Consider the following 20,764-nt stretch of genomic DNA (forward strand, 5'->3'; position numbering starts at 1 on the left):
GGCGCCCAGAAAAGACTGGAAGCCATTGGTAAAGAAAACGAAAAGGACAACGAGATTCGCCTTCTCAAGGAAGAAATTGAGAAATTGAAGAACACTGCTATGGACAAAAACAAGGACGAAGTCATCACTTCTCTAAGGTATGAACTCGAGCAAACCAAGAGACTATCAAGCGCCTTGATGAAGAAGTTACGCGAAAACAAATTTGCCAAAAACGACAGCGAAATTGAATCGGATAAAGACAGCTCAGAAAAAGAAGGATCGCCAAAGCAAGCTAAATTCGCCAAAGGACAAGCAGGAAAACTGCAGGACAACCCAGCCCAGCCCGAGAAAAACCCCCGCCGTGGTCGTGGAAGGCCACGGAAAACTCCAACACTTGAACCAGGAAAGTTTGATGCAGAAATGCACTCCACTTAAACATGGACTTAAGCACAACAAACAAAATCAAGGACAAAGAACCAGCTATGAACAAGAACTACTCGAACATTATTTCATGGAACACCCAAGGACTTAGAACCAGTAAACCAAATTTGAAAATACTATGCAGCAAAATCAACCCATCTGTACTATGCCTCCAAGAAACCATGTGCTCATCTAAGGACCAGGCGAACATCAACGGCTACAGCATATACTACCGACCGAGAGCTGGTGGCGACCGTGCAGCCGGAGGAGTTTTGGTTGGCGTGAAACCTGAACTGGACAGTGAAGAAATCGACCTGGACACCAACCTGGAAGCCATCGCTGTTAAGGTAGGTCCCCCATTTAATCTGACCATTATCAATACATATCTGCCACCGGGGCAAGCCATACAAGCCTCGGATATTGTACACCTGATAAACCAAGTCCCCAGCCACGCCTACTCGTGGGAGATATAAACGCCCACCACCCACTATGGGGATCGGAAACGTTCAGCGCCCGAGGACTAATGTTCGAGGAAGTATTGAACGAATGCAACCTGGTGGTCCTGAATAAAACAGATCCAACCCACATTAGTGTTGCGACCGGAACTCTCACGAGTATTGACGTGGCATGCTGCTCAACAGAAATAATAGACCAACTAGATTTTTCTGTACTACAAGACTCCTACGGTAGTGACCATCTACCATTATTGCTAACTCTCCCTGACACGGCCCATGCCATCCGAACGCGACCCAAATGGAAGATCGAGGAAGCAGACTGGGAGACATTCCAGACAACAGTGCAGTTCCCCCTCATGCCTACAGCTACACAACAAATCTCCAGCATTACCCAGAAAATACTTGAAGCAGCGGAACAAACTATACCGAAAACAACGGGGATGGTGAACAAGAGGGCGGTGCCTTGGTGGAACCAAGAGGTGGCCTCCGCTGTCAAGAGCAGGAAGAAAGCCTTGCGTGCACTGCAATCAGCCAAACGGAACAACTTGGAGAATGAAAAGGCTCTTGCAGCAGAATTCAGAGCAGCCCGCTCGCATGCACGCAAAGTTATCCAGGAAGCACAACGGACCTCGTGGATCAACTTCGTCAACGACTTCACAGTGCAAACACCTGTTAAAGAAGTGTGGGAGAACTTCCGCCGGATCCAAGGCAAGTGCAAAACGAACCGTATCAGTGCAATAACAGCCGAAGGAGGTACTGTGTCTAAAGATGAAGATATTGCTGAGGCGCTGGCTAGTTCTTTCGCTTCCATCTCTAGTAACGATGCTTACAGCCCCGAGTTTCGCGCATTCAAGGATCAGGTTGAGCAAACTCCTCTGTCAATCCCAGCTGACACGAGTGCTGAGTACAACAAGCCCTTTTTATTCACTGAATTTGAAGAGGCAACGGCAGGTTTGCGTGGCTCATCACCAGGCCCTGACACTGTCCACTACTCCATGATCGTAAAGTTACCGTTGGATTGCAAACGACAGCTTCTTGATGCGTACAACCGGCTGTGGCTCGGTTCAGTATACCCACCCGAATGGACGGAATCGCTATATAACTATAGGCCAATCTTCTTGAACAGTTGCCTGGGAAAGGTGTTTGAGCGAATGGTCAACAATCGTCTAGTTCACATCATCGAGACAAGAAGATTACTGCATCCTCACCAGTTTGCCTTCCGGAAAGGAAAAACTACCGTTGACCACTTGGCCGAAGAAGACTCTAATCAAGCTGTACAGAGCCACAGTGTTGGAGAAAATTCTATACGCAGCACCTATAACAGCTGCCGTCAGTGACAACGTCCTGAAGATCCTCGAGCCAACACACAACACAGGCTTGAGAGCTATCTGTGGTGCGTTCCGTACTAGCCCTGTAGATAGTCTTCAAGCTGAAACAGGAATCCCGAGCCTGAGAGTGTTCTTTGAACAGCGGACAGCGATCTACGCCGCCAGAAGAGCAGCCATATCAGCTCAAAGCATAACCCAGCCAGCAGAAGACGACTCACAATCAGCAGGAAGCAGCACCGAGAGCAGCTACGATAGCAACAGTTCAGGAGAGGAGTGGAATTCGACTAGGCATCGAGGTCCGCACCGTTTAGTGGAAACTGCTGAAACAAGAGGAAAGGCGATACTTGAAGAGCTGGAACTACCGTTACCCGAGCTGAAGATATTCACGTTACCATCGTGTCCCCCCTGGGAACGCAGACGGATCCGGATAGACAAAACATTACTCGAAGCTGAACGAGCCGGAGCAACTTCAACACAACTGAAGGAGCTCTTCGTGTCCCGAAGGAACACGGAATATCGCTTGTGTGAAACAATATTTACCGATGGATCAAAGAAAGATGGCAGGGTTGGTTACGCGATGGTTAGAGGGGACTTGGTTGTTCGAAGAAGAATCAGTGATCTGAGCAGTATCTTTGCTGCGGAGTGTGGTGCGATCACTGAAGCGCTCAGGTGGATAATTGGTCAGAATCGCGTGGGGACCTACCTCGTCTGTACAGATTCCTTTAGTGCCATCACGGCGTTGGGGAAACGAAAACCAAATGCAGGTGGAAGGACGAGATCAACATCCTACACAATCAGGCAGAATGTAATGGCACGGAGATAATCTACATGTGGGTGAAAAGTCATGTAGGAATAGCAGGCAATGAGAAGGCAGATGAAGAAGCGAAGCAGTCATTGAACGACAGAAACATCTGGGACAAAAGCGTAGAATTCAAGGAATTCAGGACGGTGATCAAAAAGAGGGCTGTTTGGCGTTGGAATGCGGAATGGAGCGGAAAGGTGGGCAACAAACTACGAGAGGTGAAGAACTCGGTACTACCTTATCGAGATGTATTTGTTGGATCGAGGAAGGAAGACGTCATTCTGACAAGACTCAGGATAGGACACACCTTGCTAACCCATCAGTATCTGCTGGAGAAGGACAGTGCGCCGCGTTGCACAAGGTGCAATTTGGCACTGACGGTGAAACACATCTTAGCGGAATGCCCTGAGTTCGAAGAGCAGAGACGCCGAGCTGGAGTACCATCCAACGTCAGGGAAGCCTTGGCTGATGATCGAGAGATGGCGAAAAATGTGTTGAAATTTTTAAAGGCTACTGACATGTATGGAAAAGTGTAAAGATTCATAAACAGGACCCGAAAGACTCATAGTTAAAAGGTCCTAAATAAATACAAAAAAAAAATTAAATTAAATTAATTTAAATTAAATTAAATTAAATTAAATTAAATTAAATTAAATTAAATTAAATTAAATTAAATTAAATTAAATTAAATTAAATTAAATTAAATTAATTTAAATTAAATTAAATTAAATTAAATTAAATTAAATTAAATTAAATTAAATTAAATTAAATTAAATTAAATTAAATTAAATTAAATTAAATTAAATTAAATTAAATTAAATTAAATTAAATTAAATTAAATTAAATTAAATTAAATTAAATTAAATTAAATTAAATTAAATTAAATTAAATTAAATTAAATTAAATTAAATTAAATTAAATTAAATTAAATTAAATTAAATTAAATTAAATTAAATTAAATTAAATTAAATTAAATTAAATTAAATTAAATTAAATTAAATTAAATTAAATTAAATTAAATTAAATTAAATTAAATTAAATTAAATTAAATTAAATTAAATTAAATTAAATTAAATTAAATTAAATTAAATTAAATTAAATTAAATTAAATTAAATTAAATTAAATTAAATTAAATTAAATTAAATTAAATTAAATTAAATTAAATTAAATTAAATTAAATTAAATTAAATTAAATTAAATTAAATTAAATTAAATTAAATTAAATTAAATTAAATTAAATTAAATTAAATTAAATTAAATTAAATTAAATTAAATTAAATTAAATTAAATTAAATTAAATTAAATTAAATTAAATTAAATTAAATTAAATTAAATTAAATTAAATTAAATTAAATTAAATTAAATTAAATTAAATTAAATTAAATTAAATTAAATTAAATTAAATTAAATTAAATTAAATTAAATTAAATTAAATTAAATTAAATTAAATTAAATTAAATTAAATTAAATTAAATTAAATTAAATTAAATTAAATTAAATTAAATTAAATTAAATTAAATTAAATTAAATTAAATTAAATTAAATTAAATTAAATTAAATTAAATTAAATTAAATTAAATTAAATTAAATTAAATTAAATTAAATTAAATTAAATTAAATTAAATTAAATTAAATTAAATTAAATTAAATTAAATTAAATTAAATTAAATTAAATTAAATTAAATTAAATTAAATTAAATTAAATTAAATTAAATTAAATTAAATTAAATTAAATTAAATTAAATTAAATTAAATTAAATTAAATTAAATTAAATTAAATTAAATTAAATTAAATTAAATTAAATTAAATTAAATTAAATTAAATTAAATTAAATTAAATTAAATTAAATTAAATTAAATTAAATTAAATTAAATTAAATTAAATTAAATTAAATTAAATTAAATTAAATTAAATTAAATTAAATTAAATTAAATTAAATTAAATTAAATTAAATTAAATTAAATTAAATTAAATTAAATTAAATTAAATTAAATTAAATTAAATTAAATTAAATTAAATTAAATTAAATTAAATTAAATTAAATTAAATTAAATTAAATTAAATTAAATTAAATTAAATTAAATTAAATTAAATTAAATTAAATTAAATTAAATTAAATTAAATTAAATTAAATTAAATTAAATTAAATTAAATTAAATTAAATTAAATTAAATTAAATTAAATTAAATTAAATTAAATTAAATTAAATTAAATTAAATTAAATTAAATTAAATTAAATTAAATTAAATTAAATTAAATTAAATTAAATTAAATTAAATTAAATTAAATTAAATTAAATTAAATTAAATTAAATTAAATTAAATTAAATTAAATTAAATTAAATTAAATTAAATTAAATTAAATTAAATTAAATTAAATTAAATTAAATTAAATTAAATTAAATTAAATTAAATTAAATTAAATTAAATTAAATTAAATTAAATTAAATTAAATTAAATTAAATTAAATTAAATTAAATTAAATTAAATTAAATTAAATTAAATTAAATTAAATTAAATTAAATTAAATTAAATTAAATTAAATTAAATTAAATTAAATTAAATTAAATTAAATTAAATTAAATTAAATTAAATTAAATTAAATTAAATTAAATTAAATTAAATTAAATTAAATTAAATTAAATTAAATTAAATTAAATTAAATTAAATTAAATTAAATTAAATTAAATTAAATTAAATTAAATTAAATTAAATTAAATTAAATTAAATTAAATTAAATTAAATTAAATTAAATTAAATTAAATTAAATTAAATTAAATTAAATTAAATTAAATTAAATTAAATTAAATTAAATTAAATTAAATTAAATTAAATTAAATTAAATTAAATTAAATTAAATTAAATTAAATTAAATTAAATTAAATTAAATTAAATTAAATTAAATTAAATTAAATTAAATTAAATTAAATTAAATTAAATTAAATTAAATTAAATTAAATTAAATTAAATTAAATTAAATTAAATTAAATTAAATTAAATTAAATTAAATTAAATTAAATTAAATTAAATTAAATTAAATTAAATTAAATTAAATTAAATTAAATTAAATTAAATTAAATTAAATTAAATTAAATTAAATTAAATTAAATTAAATTAAATTAAATTAAATTAAATTAAATTAAATTAAATTAAATTAAATTAAATTAAATTAAATTAAATTAAATTAAATTAAATTAAATTAAATTAAATTAAATTAAATTAAATTAAATTAAATTAAATTAAATTAAATTAAATTAAATTAAATTAAATTAAATTAAATTAAATTAAATTAAATTAAATTAAATTAAATTAAATTAAATTAAATTAAATTAAATTAAATTAAATTAAATTAAATTAAATTAAATTAAATTAAATTAAATTAAATTAAATTAAATTAAATTAAATTAAATTAAATTAAATTAAATTAAATTAAATTAAATTAAATTAAATTAAATTAAATTAAATTAAATTAAATTAAATTAAATTAAATTAAATTAAATTAAATTAAATTAAATTAAATTAAATTAAATTAAATTAAATTAAATTAAATTAAATTAAATTAAATTAAATTAAATTAAATTAAATTAAATTAAATTAAATTAAATTAAATTAAATTAAATTAAATTAAATTAAATTAAATTAAATTAAATTAAATTAAATTAAATTAAATTAAATTAAATTAAATTAAATTAAATTAAATTAAATTAAATTAAATTAAATTAAATTAAATTAAATTAAATTAAATTAAATTAAATTAAATTAAATTAAATTAAATTAAATTAAATTAAATTAAATTAAATTAAATTAAATTAAATTAAATTAAATTAAATTAAATTAAATTAAATTAAATTAAATTAAATTAAATTAAATTAAATTAAATTAAATTAAATTAAATTAAATTAAATTAAATTAAATTAAATTAAATTAAATTAAATTAAATTAAATTAAATTAAATTAAATTAAATTAAATTAAATTAAATTAAATTAAATTAAATTAAATTAAATTAAATTAAATTAAATTAAATTAAATTAAATTAAATTAAATTAAATTAAATTAAATTAAATTAAATTAAATTAAATTAAATTAAATTAAATTAAATTAAATTAAATTAAATTAAATTAAATTAAATTAAATTAAATTAAATTAAATTAAATTAAATTAAATTAAATTAAATTAAATTAAATTAAATTAAATTAAATTAAATTAAATTAAATTAAATTAAATTAAATTAAATTAAATTAAATTAAATTAAATTAAATTAAATTAAATTAAATTAAATTAAATTAAATTAAATTAAATTAAATTAAATTAAATTAAATTAAATTAAATTAAATTAAATTAAATTAAATTAAATTAAATTAAATTAAATTAAATTAAATTAAATTAAATTAAATTAAATTAAATTAAATTAAATTAAATTAAATTAAATTAAATTAAATTAAATTAAATTAAATTAAATTAAATTAAATTAAATTAAATTAAATTAAATTAAATTAAATTAAATTAAATTAAATTAAATTAAATTAAATTAAATTAAATTAAATTAAATTAAATTAAATTAAATTAAATTAAATTAAATTAAATTAAATTAAATTAAATTAAATTAAATTAAATTAAATTAAATTAAATTAAATTAAATTAAATTAAATTAAATTAAATTAAATTAAATTAAATTAAATTAAATTAAATTAAATTAAATTAAATTAAATTAAATTAAATTAAATTAAATTAAATTAAATTAAATTAAATTAAATTAAATTAAATTAAATTAAATTAAATTAAATTAAATTAAATTAAATTAAATTAAATTAAATTAAATTAAATTAAATTAAATTAAATTAAATTAAATTAAATTAAATTAAATTAAATTAAATTAAATTAAATTAAATTAAATTAAATTAAATTAAATTAAATTAAATTAAATTAAATTAAATTAAATTAAATTAAATTAAATTAAATTAAATTAAATTAAATTAAATTAAATTAAATTAAATTAAATTAAATTAAATTAAATTAAATTAAATTAAATTAAATTAAATTAAATTAAATTAAATTAAATTAAATTAAATTAAATTAAATTAAATTAAATTAAATTAAATTAAATTAAATTAAATTAAATTAAATTAAATTAAATTAAATTAAATTAAATTAAATTAAATTAAATTAAATTAAATTAAATTAAATTAAATTAAATTAAATTAAATTAAATTAAATTAAATTAAATTAAATTAAATTAAATTAAATTAAATTAAATTAAATTAAATTAAATTAAATTAAATTAAATTAAATTAAATTAAATTAAATTAAATTAAATTAAATTAAATTAAATTAAATTAAATTAAATTAAATTAAATTAAATTAAATTAAATTAAATTAAATTAAATTAAATTAAATTAAATTAAATTAAATTAAATTAAATTAAATTAAATTAAATTAAATTAAATTAAATTAAATTAAATTAAATTAAATTAAATTAAATTAAATTAAATTAAATTAAATTAAATTAAATTAAATTAAATTAAATTAAATTAAATTAAATTAAATTAAATTAAATTAAATTAAATTAAATTAAATTAAATTAAATTAAATTAAATTAAATTAAATTAAATTAAATTAAATTAAATTAAATTAAATTAAATTAAATTAAATTAAATTAAATTAAATTAAATTAAATTAAATTAAATTAAATTAAATTAAATTAAATTAAATTAAATTAAATTAAATTAAATTAAATTAAATTAAATTAAATTAAATTAAATTAAATTAAATTAAATTAAATTAAATTAAATTAAATTAAATTAAATTAAATTAAATTAAATTAAATTAAATTAAATTAAATTAAATTAAATTAAATTAAATTAAATTAAATTAAATTAAATTAAATTAAATTAAATTAAATTAAATTAAATTAAATTAAATTAAATTAAATTAAATTAAATTAAATTAAATTAAATTAAATTAAATTAAATTAAATTAAATTAAATTAAATTAAATTAAATTAAATTAAATTAAATTAAATTAAATTAAATTAAATTAAATTAAATTAAATTAAATTAAATTAAATTAAATTAAATTAAATTAAATTAAATTAAATTAAATTAAATTAAATTAAATTAAATTAAATTAAATTAAATTAAATTAAATTAAATTAAATTAAATTAAATTAAATTAAATTAAATTAAATTAAATTAAATTAAATTAAATTAAATTAAATTAAATTAAATTAAATTAAATTAAATTAAATTAAATTAAATTAAATTAAATTAAATTAAATTAAATTAAATTAAATTAAATTAAATTAAATTAAATTAAATTAAATTAAATTAAATTAAATTAAATTAAATTAAATTAAATTAAATTAAATTAAATTAAATTAAATTAAATTAAATTAAATTAAATTAAATTAAATTAAATTAAATTAAATTAAATTAAATTAAATTAAATTAAATTAAATTAAATTAAATTAAATTAAATTAAATTAAATTAAATTAAATTAAATTAAATTAAATTAAATTAAATTAAATTAAATTAAATTAAATTAAATTAAATTAAATTAAATTAAATTAAATTAAATTAAATTAAATTAAATTAAATTAAATTAAATTAAATTAAATTAAATTAAATTAAATTAAATTAAATTAAATTAAATTAAATTAAATTAAATTAAATTAAATTAAATTAAATTAAATTAAATTAAATTAAATTAAATTAAATTAAATTAAATTAAATTAAATGAAATGAAATGAAATGAAATGAAATGAAATGAAATGAAATGAAATGAAATGAAATGAAATGAAATGAAATGAAATGAAATGAAATGAAATGAAATGAAATGAAATGAAATGAAATGAAATGAAATGAAATGAAATGAAATGAAATGAAATGAAATGAAATGAAATGAAATGAAATGAAATGAAATGAAATGAAATGAAATGAAATGAAATGAAATGAAATGAAATGAAATGAAATGAAATGAAATGAAATGAAATGAAATGAAATGAAATGAAATGAAATGAAATGAAATGAAATGAAATGAAATGAAATGAAATGAAATGAAATGAAATGAAATGAAATGAAATGAAATGAAATGAAATGAAATGAAATGAAATGAAATGAAATGAAATGAAATGAAATGAAATGAAATGAAATGAAATGAAATGAAATGAAATGAAATGAAATGAAATGAAATGAAATGAAATGAAATGAAATGAAATGAAATGAAATGAAATGAAATGAAATGAAATGAAATGAAATGAAATGAAATGAAATGAAATGAAATGAAATGAAATGAAATGAAATGAAATGAAATGAAATGAAATGAAATGAAATGAAATGAAATGAAATGAAATGAAATGAAATGAAATGAAATGAAATGAAATGAAATGAAATGAAATGAAATGAAATGAAATGAAATGAAATGAAATGAAATGAAATGAAATGAAATGAAATGAAATGAAATGAAATGAAATGAAATGAAATGAAATGAAATGAAATGAAATGAAATGAAATGAAATGAAATGAAATGAAATGAAATGAAATGAAATGAAATGAAATGAAATGAAATGAAATGAAATGAAATGAAATGAAATGAAATGAAATGAAATGAAATGAAATGAAATGAAATGAAATGAAATGAAATGAAATGAAATGAAATGAAATGAAATGAAATGAAATGAAATGAAATGAAATGAAATGAAATGAAATGAAATGAAATGAAATGAAATGAAATGAAATGAAATGAAATGAAATGAAATGAAATGAAATGAAATGAAATGAAATGAAATGAAATGAAATGAAATGAAATGAAATGAAATGAAATGAAATGAAATGAAATGAAATGAAATGAAATGAAATGAAATGAAATGAAATGAAATGAAATGAAATGAAATGAAATGAAATGAAATGAAATGAAATGAAATGAAATGAAATGAAATGAAATGAAATGAAATGAAATGAAATGAAATGAAATGAAATGAAATGAAATGAAATGAAATGAAATGAAATGAAATGAAATGAAATGAAATGAAATGAAATGAAATGAAATGAAATGAAATGAAATGAAATGAAATGAAATGAAATGAAATGAAATGAAATGAAATGAAATGAAATGAAATGAAATGAAATGAAATGAAATGAAATGAAATGAAATGAAATGAAATGAAATGAAATGAAATGAAATGAAATGAAATGAAATGAAATGAAATGAAATGAAATGAAATGAAATGAAATGAAATGAAATGAAATGAAATGAAATGAAATGAAATGAAATGAAATGAAATGAAATGAAATGAAATGAAATGAAATGAAATGAAATGAAATGAAATGAAATGAAATGAAATGAAATGAAATGAAATGAAATGAAATGAAATGAAATGAAATGAAATGAAATAAAATAAAATGAAATGAAATGAAATGAAATGAAATGAAATGAAATGAAATGAAATGAAATGAAATAAAATAAAATAAAATAAAATAAAATCAAATAAAATCAAATAAACGTGTTTCTTCTTTTACAATCGCTAGATTATTTTGTCCTTTTTTGGGCCCTTTTAGACAATTGTAGAGCTTGTCATAATGAACATTTGTGTTCATGGAAATCGAATTTTGGTCAATTCTATCAAAAGTTTTGGGCAAAAAACGATTTAAAAATGCTTATTTTCAAATTGAGATTTGAACAACAAAAAGACCTTCGAGATATTTTCAGCAAATGTACTCTAAAATGTATACTTTCAGATGCTCCTTAGAGCGAGGTCAAACTCCACCACCTTTTCGAGTTATTCACATTTCAAAATGGCGTCTTTTCCGTCGTATTTTGGCTATAACTTTTGTTTAAAAGGTCCGATTTTCGCTCTCTTGGAAGATAAATGTATGTTTTGATAAGCTCTGCAAATGTCTAGAAGACATCAACTCGCAACGACATTAGCCTGAGTTGATAAATTCAAAAAAACTCATTTTTTCATAAACACCTCAACCTAAATTACTAAAATGCCTCTAGAAACCTCCAGTTTGAAGATAGAGCTTTGTGCCCTTCAGCAAAGTTGCTCAGAATGGTGTTCCCTACAACTTTTCTGAAGTCACCAAAGCGCTATCTCGTCATCCCGCCAAAATAAAAATTCTGAACCACCCTAAAATTTGGACCACCCTAATGTCCACCATACCAAAAGATGTCCCTATTGACCTTGATCATTTGTCCCGAAGACACCAAAGCTCTAAATCTTAACGTGTGGCCGCTATCAATTTTGTCACGCTAGATTTCGGTTTCGGACCACTGTGACATGGCAGGTGGGCAAAGAAACGGAACACTTATCATCATGCTGCTTGAATACGCTGACGACATCGACATCATTGGTATCGATCGTCGTTCAGTGGAGGAGGAGTTCGTCCCTTTGAAGTGGGAAGCTGCGAAGATCGGACTGACCATCAACACTGCCAAGACCAAGTATCTGGTTGCTGACAGAGCTCGTGGCAGTGCAGGTGAAAGTTTTTCGGAGGTGGAAATAGATGGGGAAAGATATGAGGTAGTGGATGAATTTGTATATCTTGGTACACTCGTGACGTGCGACAACGATGTGAGCTGCGAAGTGAGCGGAGAATCCTGCGTTCTATCTTCGGTGACAAGCAAGTAGGAGACCGGTGGCGCAGGCACATGAACTTCGAGTTGTACCAAGACTACAAACATGTTGATATCTTAAAAGTCATCAAGCACGACAGGCTGAAGTGGGCTGGACATGTAGCCAGAATGTCGGATGAGCGGACGGCTAAAACGATATTCAGCAGTGAACCTGGACGGGGTCGTCGGCTTCGTGGAAGGCCTCGTACGCGTTGGCTGTGTGCAGTTGACGAAGATGCAAGAGCGGCCAACATTGTGAGAGACTGGAGGCGAGCGGCCCAAGATCGAGCATCCTGGAAATCTTCGATTTGTTCAGCGTTGGGTCGATAGACCTTTTTGCTGATAATGTAAGTATGTAATTTTTAATTATTTAAAATTTGGATGCCAGACTTTTTTAACATGTTAAGCTCAATTATTTGAGATTAAATTAGTAACTATAATTAATTAAATTAATTATAATTTTACATGCATTTTAACTTTTTTACAGATTTTTACACCAAATTTATGTTATTACTTATAATTGCAACTTCAACTCTGTATTTTACTTGCGTGGGAGTCGCTCAACCTGCATTCCTGTCACACATGATGTCTGCACAGCTGATTCCACGTAGATTTTTCCCGCCAGTAATGACAGGAAACGCTGAAAAACGGAATATGTGACAAAATCATAAGTGATCTTGTTAACATATGAAGGGAAATCATCGTGAACTGGAACTGCCGGTCGTTAGCCCGGGTTAAGTGGAAACGTTGAGATGATTGTTGTCCTCTGCTCTCATCTCGCAAAAAGCCATACAGAGAACCACGTCCTATTTCCCCATCCCCAATCCCTTTCCCAAATCCCAATCCCCAATCTACAGTGTCAAGCGACCCGTGCCAAGGGATGTATGTCTGGAGGGGAGCAAGAAGTATCCAGGTCTGAACGGAGCCTGCGTGGTACCAAGACGCCCCACGCAGTATGTAGTCTCCTCTGTGTCTTTGCAGGCCCGAGTCACAGTTGATTTTTGTAGGAGTCCTGAAAACAAGGTTTATCAACATGGAAATTGATCAAAACCAAAACCCAAGTGCCAGCTGCTTCCCTCAGCTGGAACCAACGCGGAAGAAAGGAAGAAGAAGCATGAAATCCGCCGGAAGAGAGGACACCACTACACCCAACTGGCAGTCGCATGATTGTGATGCATGGCGGCATGAAAGTATATCAGAATCTGCATGAAATCTGTCCTCATGCATTTTTTGCGATATAGGAGTATGACATTTTTGCCCGTTACCGACAATTATCGACATTACCGACGACTTTTTGGTTGTATTTCACAAAAAAAACACTAAGCAGAACAAGGATTGAACCACCAACTTCTTGGTTATTGATCCGACACGCTACCACCGCGCCATGGACGCTTGATGAAAAGTGAGTGAAAGAGCACCAACATATGCTTCTCTTTGGAGTGTTGCTCGGGGACGGGCCAGTTTATATGAGTTGGTGAGAACTGCAGATCGCTGAATTTTTTACACGCGGGCAAAAATGATCTACGGGCTTGCTGCAAAAAATGTTATAAAATATGACATTTTCTGCAGCAAATCCAATGTTGCAGATTTTGAGATATATTTTTCCTTTGGGTGTAGGAGAGAAGAGTCGGCGGAAAACTGTAGAGAGCAGTTTGCGGTGTCGGAACGCATGAGAGACATGCACAGGAAGGTTCACATGTGGAAGGAAGTAGGAGAGTTATCTAGTACCAAACGAGAACCTTCTGTTGTTCTTCGGAGCAATTCCGCGAGAGATGGTAAGGTTACGCAACAGTCTTTGACGAAAACTAGGCAACCACAAGCATATTTTCGCTTTTTTGCGAATATAGCACCGGTACAGCTGAACATTCTGAAAATTCACGCAACAACCTCACCGCTTGAGCACCCCCGCTACGATGAGCACGGTATTTTACCACTCGTCAACACAGCATCTCAGAAAACTCTCAGGTTCAGATATACAATCCAAAACCGACCTCATGTGGCCTTCCAGTACTTCATGTACTATACAAGAGGAACCCGCATCCTCAACACACATCAGCGACCAAGCTGCAGGACACTGCCATCCTGTTCCCGGATCATCAAAACATCTTGGAGAAAACGGCAGGTTCAACTGAACAATGAACAATATCCTTTACATCCAGGTTAACCTCCATCATGCTAAGGGTGCTTCCAGTATCCTTAGTCGGAGGTTCACTAAAGAGCAATTGGGGATTGCTCTCGTTCAAGAACCGTGGGTGAACCACAACAAAATCCTTGGACTGTCCTGTCAAAGCAGTAGATTGATCTACAGCAATACGCAGGCAACACCAAGAACGGCGATTCTGCTGAGCGGAAACATCAAGTGTACTCCAATCACGGAATTCGTCAATATGCATACCAAGCGGGCAAATCGACCGAAACTGCCCTACACGCGTTAGTGTCACGTATCGAGAACGCACTGAAATATAAAGAATCTGCACTTTGTGCTTTTCTTGATATTCAGGGCGCTTTCGATAACACTTCGTACACAGCCTTAAATGAAGCGCTCCGGTCGAGGAACGTCGATGGAACAACTGCGAGCTGGATTCATGCTATGCTTACGAGCAGAGAGATTTCAGCATCGCTAGGAGACACATCTATCACAATAACGGCAGCCAAAGGCTGTCCGCAAGGGAGTACTATCTCCTTTGCTTTGGCTGCTGGTGGTAGATAGTCTTCTAAGAAAACTTACACTACTCGGCTACGAAGTCATTGGATATGCTGACGACGTAGTCTTAATCATCCGGGGGAAGTACGACGGAACGTTATCGGATCGTCTACAGTCAGCTCTAAACTGCACCATGTCGTGGTGTGAGCAGGAAGGGCTGACGATAAACCCTAACAAAACCGTGATAATCCCGTTTACTAACAGGAGGAAACACGACCTTAGGCCGCCTACCTTGAAAGGAACCCAACTGACCTTCAGTTCTGAGGTCAAATATTTAGGAGTAATCCTTGACAAAAAGCTGAACTGGAATGCACATCTAGACTATGCGGTAAAGAAGGCAACTACTGCTACCTGGGCGTGCAACAAAATGCTCGGCAAAACCTGGGGCCTTAACCAAAACTTGCATTCTGGTCTTACACCACCATCGCTCGACCTAGGGTAACCTATGCGTCGACCGTTTGGTGGCCGAAGACTGAACAGAAGACATGTCAGTCGAAGCTGACCAAGCTCCAACGACTGGCATGTCTCTCTGTAACGAGTGCAATGAAAACAACCCCCACCGCGGCCATGGAAGCCATGCTATGCATTCTGCCTTTACATTTACGTGTGAAGCAGGAGGCAGCGCTTGGCGCTCTAAGACTACAAAGGTGTAACAACTGGGTGGAAGGAGATGGAACGGGTCACTCGCGGATCGTGAAGGCTTTTGACATTTCCCCCCTTGCAACTTCAGTCTCGGACTGCATGGAGGCGAGGCCCAACATGGACATTCCATATGAGGTGATTGAAACAAATCGCCAAATGTGGAGTAATGGAGGACCTACACTTCCAGAAGGAACTATTCGTTTCTTTACGGATGGTTCAAAAATGGGCACTTCTACTGGAGCTGGAGTCTTCGGTCCTCGAACCAGGGAAACCATATCTATGGGAAAGTGGCCTACCGTTTTTCAAGCAGAAGTGTATGCCATACACATCTGTGCGAGGACGTGTATTATGAGAAATTATAGACACGCAAAAATCGGTATTTTCTCGGATAGCCAAGCTGCACTATTGGCATTAAAATCCTCTAAATGCGAATCCAAACTTGTTTGGGAGTCGCTTCCCTCAGGGAACTTGCTGCTCGGCATAACAGAGTCATGTTGTTTTGGGTCCCAGGGCACTGCGGCATTGAAGGCAACGAAATGGCTGATGAACTTGCCAGACAAGGCTCATCAAACATCTTCGTGGGTCCCGAGCCGTTCCTTGGAATCTCAAAAAGTGCCGTGAAGCAAGAAATAACTAATTGGGGACAATCGCAAATCGCTTCAATCTGGGGCGAGATGCGAGGATTGAACAAGCTAAAACTTTTATCACTCCAAGTCCTTCAATTGCCAGGAAACTTCTTGGCTTAAACCGTAGGGAACTACGAATACTTGCAGGGCTTCTAACAGGACATTGTCCTGCCAGATATTAGCATTAGCATTAGCATTTGGAGGACGCCCCACCACCGGAAGGCTCCACAACGCTTATCCCACTGTTTGGTCTGGTTGTGTTAGACCCTCATCCGGAACAATAATCCAACACGGGAGATACCATGTCTTCATCTTTTGATGAGTGTGTAATACAGCCCAGGGCATAAGGGGGTCCACGCCGGGTCCAAGCTATCCTCGGGGAAATGAAGGAATGTTAGTAAACACCTATCTAAAGTGCGCAGGGACCCCTACGTCACCTTAGTGGTATAGATGTTTGTAGGGAGGTTTTGGACTCAATGTTAGTAGGAGAGGTAGAACCCTAGGATATACCCCGAAAGGTATTGCGGGCGAATCAAGTAGAGTTAGTTTTTTAATATTAAACGTATACTTGTGACTGTATAGTGTAAAAGATGCATGATTTATATGTTTCATATTTTAAACCACGGCAGAAACAACGCGACGAAGCCGTGCATGATTAAATCGACTGTAGTATTACTAAACCAACCATTTTCTCTGGTGAAAGCAATGCTGATTAAACACAGTTTTAACAAGTCAGCTATTAAACTCATGCTACCAACTGTAAGAGTACAAAAAATATATTTTTCTTTAAATAATTATGTGTTTTAGCGAAATTCGAGGTTATAAATGATTTAACGCTTAATTGAACTTGTGATTTTAAACTCTTACAGCGATGCGGAGTGAACATTAATTATTTATAAGGGGAAAGTGGGGCAAGAGTAACAAGCTAAGGAAATGTTCGTTATAACCCATTAAAAAGTTAAAAAATCTGTCGGATTTTATTATAATCATCTTATTCTAGGTCTTGACTAAGACTTTGTTTAAAAAAGTTTTTAAAAAATCCTGTTTTTTAATGTGAAAAATTGATTTTAAAATTTTTGATTTTCCGTACGTTCTACTCAACTAGTGGGGCAAGACGAGCAACCCGTTGGGGCAAGAGGAACAATGCATGAAAAAATATGGTAATTTGCTAACAATTGAACTGTTATCACTTAGATACATCAGATTAGAATGTATTTGAATGGTTTCTTCCATTTTAGATTAAATAATAATATTTTACTAAAAATTTTATCGTTTTTACGAAAAAATACTACTTCGATGATAAATAATAAATTTTCATAATATCACTATACTTTGTATGTACAATTTTTTAACGATTGTTTATCAGTTTTAAGTACTTTCATGTATTTATTTCCCAATAAAATATGTTGTTGCAGCAATTCGTAATTTTTCCATACTAAAAATCCATATGGTACACTTACCCCACCTGAACAAGATTTTTAAAAGCTCTCAACAAAAATAACCAAAAGTTAAATCATACTTTGTAATAGGTGCATGTTATTTGTAGGGACACTACTGATCTAGGAAAAATAGCATTTTGATAAAATGAGCCTTAAAACGAACCCTAAGCCTTATTTTGTACTTTCCAAATATTATAAGAAAACAAAGGTTTCGAAAAAACATCATTAAATCATATGCCCCGTGGCGTTTACGTCATTTTGGCGATTATGTGGTAGTAGAATCAGCTAATTGCATTGCTAGCAACAATTCCTCATACTGGAAATAATCAAAATTGTACAAATTACGGCCGTAGGAGCGATTGTTCCTCTTGCCCCATATGGTCGTCTTGCCCCACCTTCCCCCTATTTGTTTTTTTTTGGAATGTAAGAGTTAGAAGTTGAATTAAAACGACCGATTGAAAAAACATACTTAGTTAATATTAAAACTTTTTTTTGTAATGGGATTAATCAGCATATTTAAAATTATTTTAAAAAAAAACATAATAATGGAAAGTCCTCATCAAGTTTCCAGCTTCGGCACCCGTGGTAATCGACTAGTGCAGGGGTGCCCAACCTTTCTGACCAACCAGATCTGATTTTTCTGATGAAATGGCGGGCCGGAACTAATGTTTGACAAAAGTTGAAAAAGAAGACAATATTTTTTCATAATATAATTTTGAAAAGGTTCTTTTAAAGTAAACAAATCAATAAACTAGTATTGCAAATAAGATTCTTGGTTTTAGGAACAAAAATATCTGTAAAAAATGTGTATTATCATCATTGATTATAAAAAAATATCAAAAATTCATTGGTCGTTGCAAATTTTTCAAAAGCTTGATTTCTCCAACACAACAAGATATTTCAAAAATCAATAAGGCATGATAACATTTATTAAAACTAAATTTGGATTAATCACCTTACAAACAAAAACACTTTTTACGTTGTTGTTCAAATTTATAACAAAATATTTCAAAATGGTTTTAAAAATGTTGAAAAATGTATATTGAATAGTTTAAAATTCGTTACTTCTCAAATTTCAGTAAACTATTGAAATTTATGAAAAAAATAAAGTTTTGTTCCCTGATTTATTGACTCATTTTGATAAATGAAAAAAATATTTGCAGTTATCTTTCTTTTCAGTATGAATTATTTGCTTTTTAACGGTTGTTCTCAAAAATTCCAATATTTTTTGCTTACTCATTTATTAAAAAATAAATTTGAATCATGTTCTTCAAAACAGAAAAGCATCAATTTGTAGTAAAGAGAGTAAAAACTGAAAGAAGTTTTAATTTAGTGTCTTTTTATAAATTTTTTGACAATAAATATATATTTGAACGAATTGGATAAATTTAGTTTTCCTGTGCCATTTTTCAGTATAATATTTAGTATAGAAATGATAAGCATTAATTTAATACTTAATATAAAAATGATAAGAATTAATTTCAATTATAAAGAATGTTAGATTTTGAAAAACAAAAAACAAAATTCAAATAAATGTTGGAACAGGAACATTTTATTGCAAAAGCAAAAAAAAACAAACATAATGTTTCTTATTTAATTTTAGTTAAAACACTTTTTTTTAATTTATACACTCATTTTATTAGTTGAATATTTCATGAACAGCCTTGAGTTGAGGGCCGGTCATAGAACTATTTTGAAAAGCCGTCGCGGGCCGGATGAAATGGCTTTACGGGCCGGATCCGGCCCGCGGGCCGGACGTTGGGCAGGCCTGGACTAGTGTAATATGCAGCAGTTATGAAAATTTATGATTATTTAAAAATCGATTCAGTCTTAGACAGCCGGCTATGGAAAGTCTGAATCAAAGTTGCAACTTGTTCGAAAATTAATTTTTGTTTGGTCTCATTTCAATTTCTAAATTTGCGCTATTTCGAGCTCATTTTTACATAAACCGGAATGACTTATACCACAAGCAATAAACCTCCGTTTTATAAATGCTAGAAAAAAAAATTATTATGGGATACAAAATTGCGCTGTCCCTGTACCCCGCGCACTGTCATCTGTGAGTGCCGTGAGTGCCGTTGCGCATTCTGTGGATGGTAGAATGAGTGACACACGTCGACCAAGGCGGTCGAACTGTCAATCTCTCGCGTGGTAAACTCACAGCAGCACATGGAGCGAACTCACCGCGAATTTGTGCACACCAACACACCAACCAGTCACGTCATCAGCTTCTCCCTCACACGTCCGTCTCGTGTGGCCGTCATCGTTGTACCAAAAAAACACGAACACACGTTAACTCACTCTCTCTCTCCCTTCAGTCTGGGAGAGAAAAAAGGCGAATAGCGATGACTTTTTGCACAGGACGGCAAAATTGAACCGCTCTAAGACACCATAAATCACCCAACTTCACAAAAACTTCACTTTTCCCTAGTAGCCTTTACAACTATATTCAAGTTCCACTACTTATTCGACCCAAAAACTCCCGAAAACAACCCAAAATCGTCAAACTAGTTCCCGGCGAAACAAAACGCGACCGATGCCAACATGGCTGCCGAACTCTCGACATTGTCCTGCCAGATATCACCTGCACAAAATCGGCAGGTGGCCTAACAACCTCTGTCGTTTTTGTTTAACTGAGCTGGAAAGCTCGGCACATTTACTCTGCTTCTGCGGAGCACTTGTGTCTCGAAGGCTGCGGTTCTTTGGATCGCACCTTCTTACGCCGTACGATGTATGGCACCACACCCATCCCAAGAA

Source organism: Culex quinquefasciatus, chromosome 1 (assembly GCF_015732765.1).
Source record: "Culex quinquefasciatus strain JHB chromosome 1, VPISU_Cqui_1.0_pri_paternal, whole genome shotgun sequence".
Lineage (NCBI taxonomy): Eukaryota > Metazoa > Arthropoda > Insecta > Diptera > Culicidae > Culex > Culex quinquefasciatus.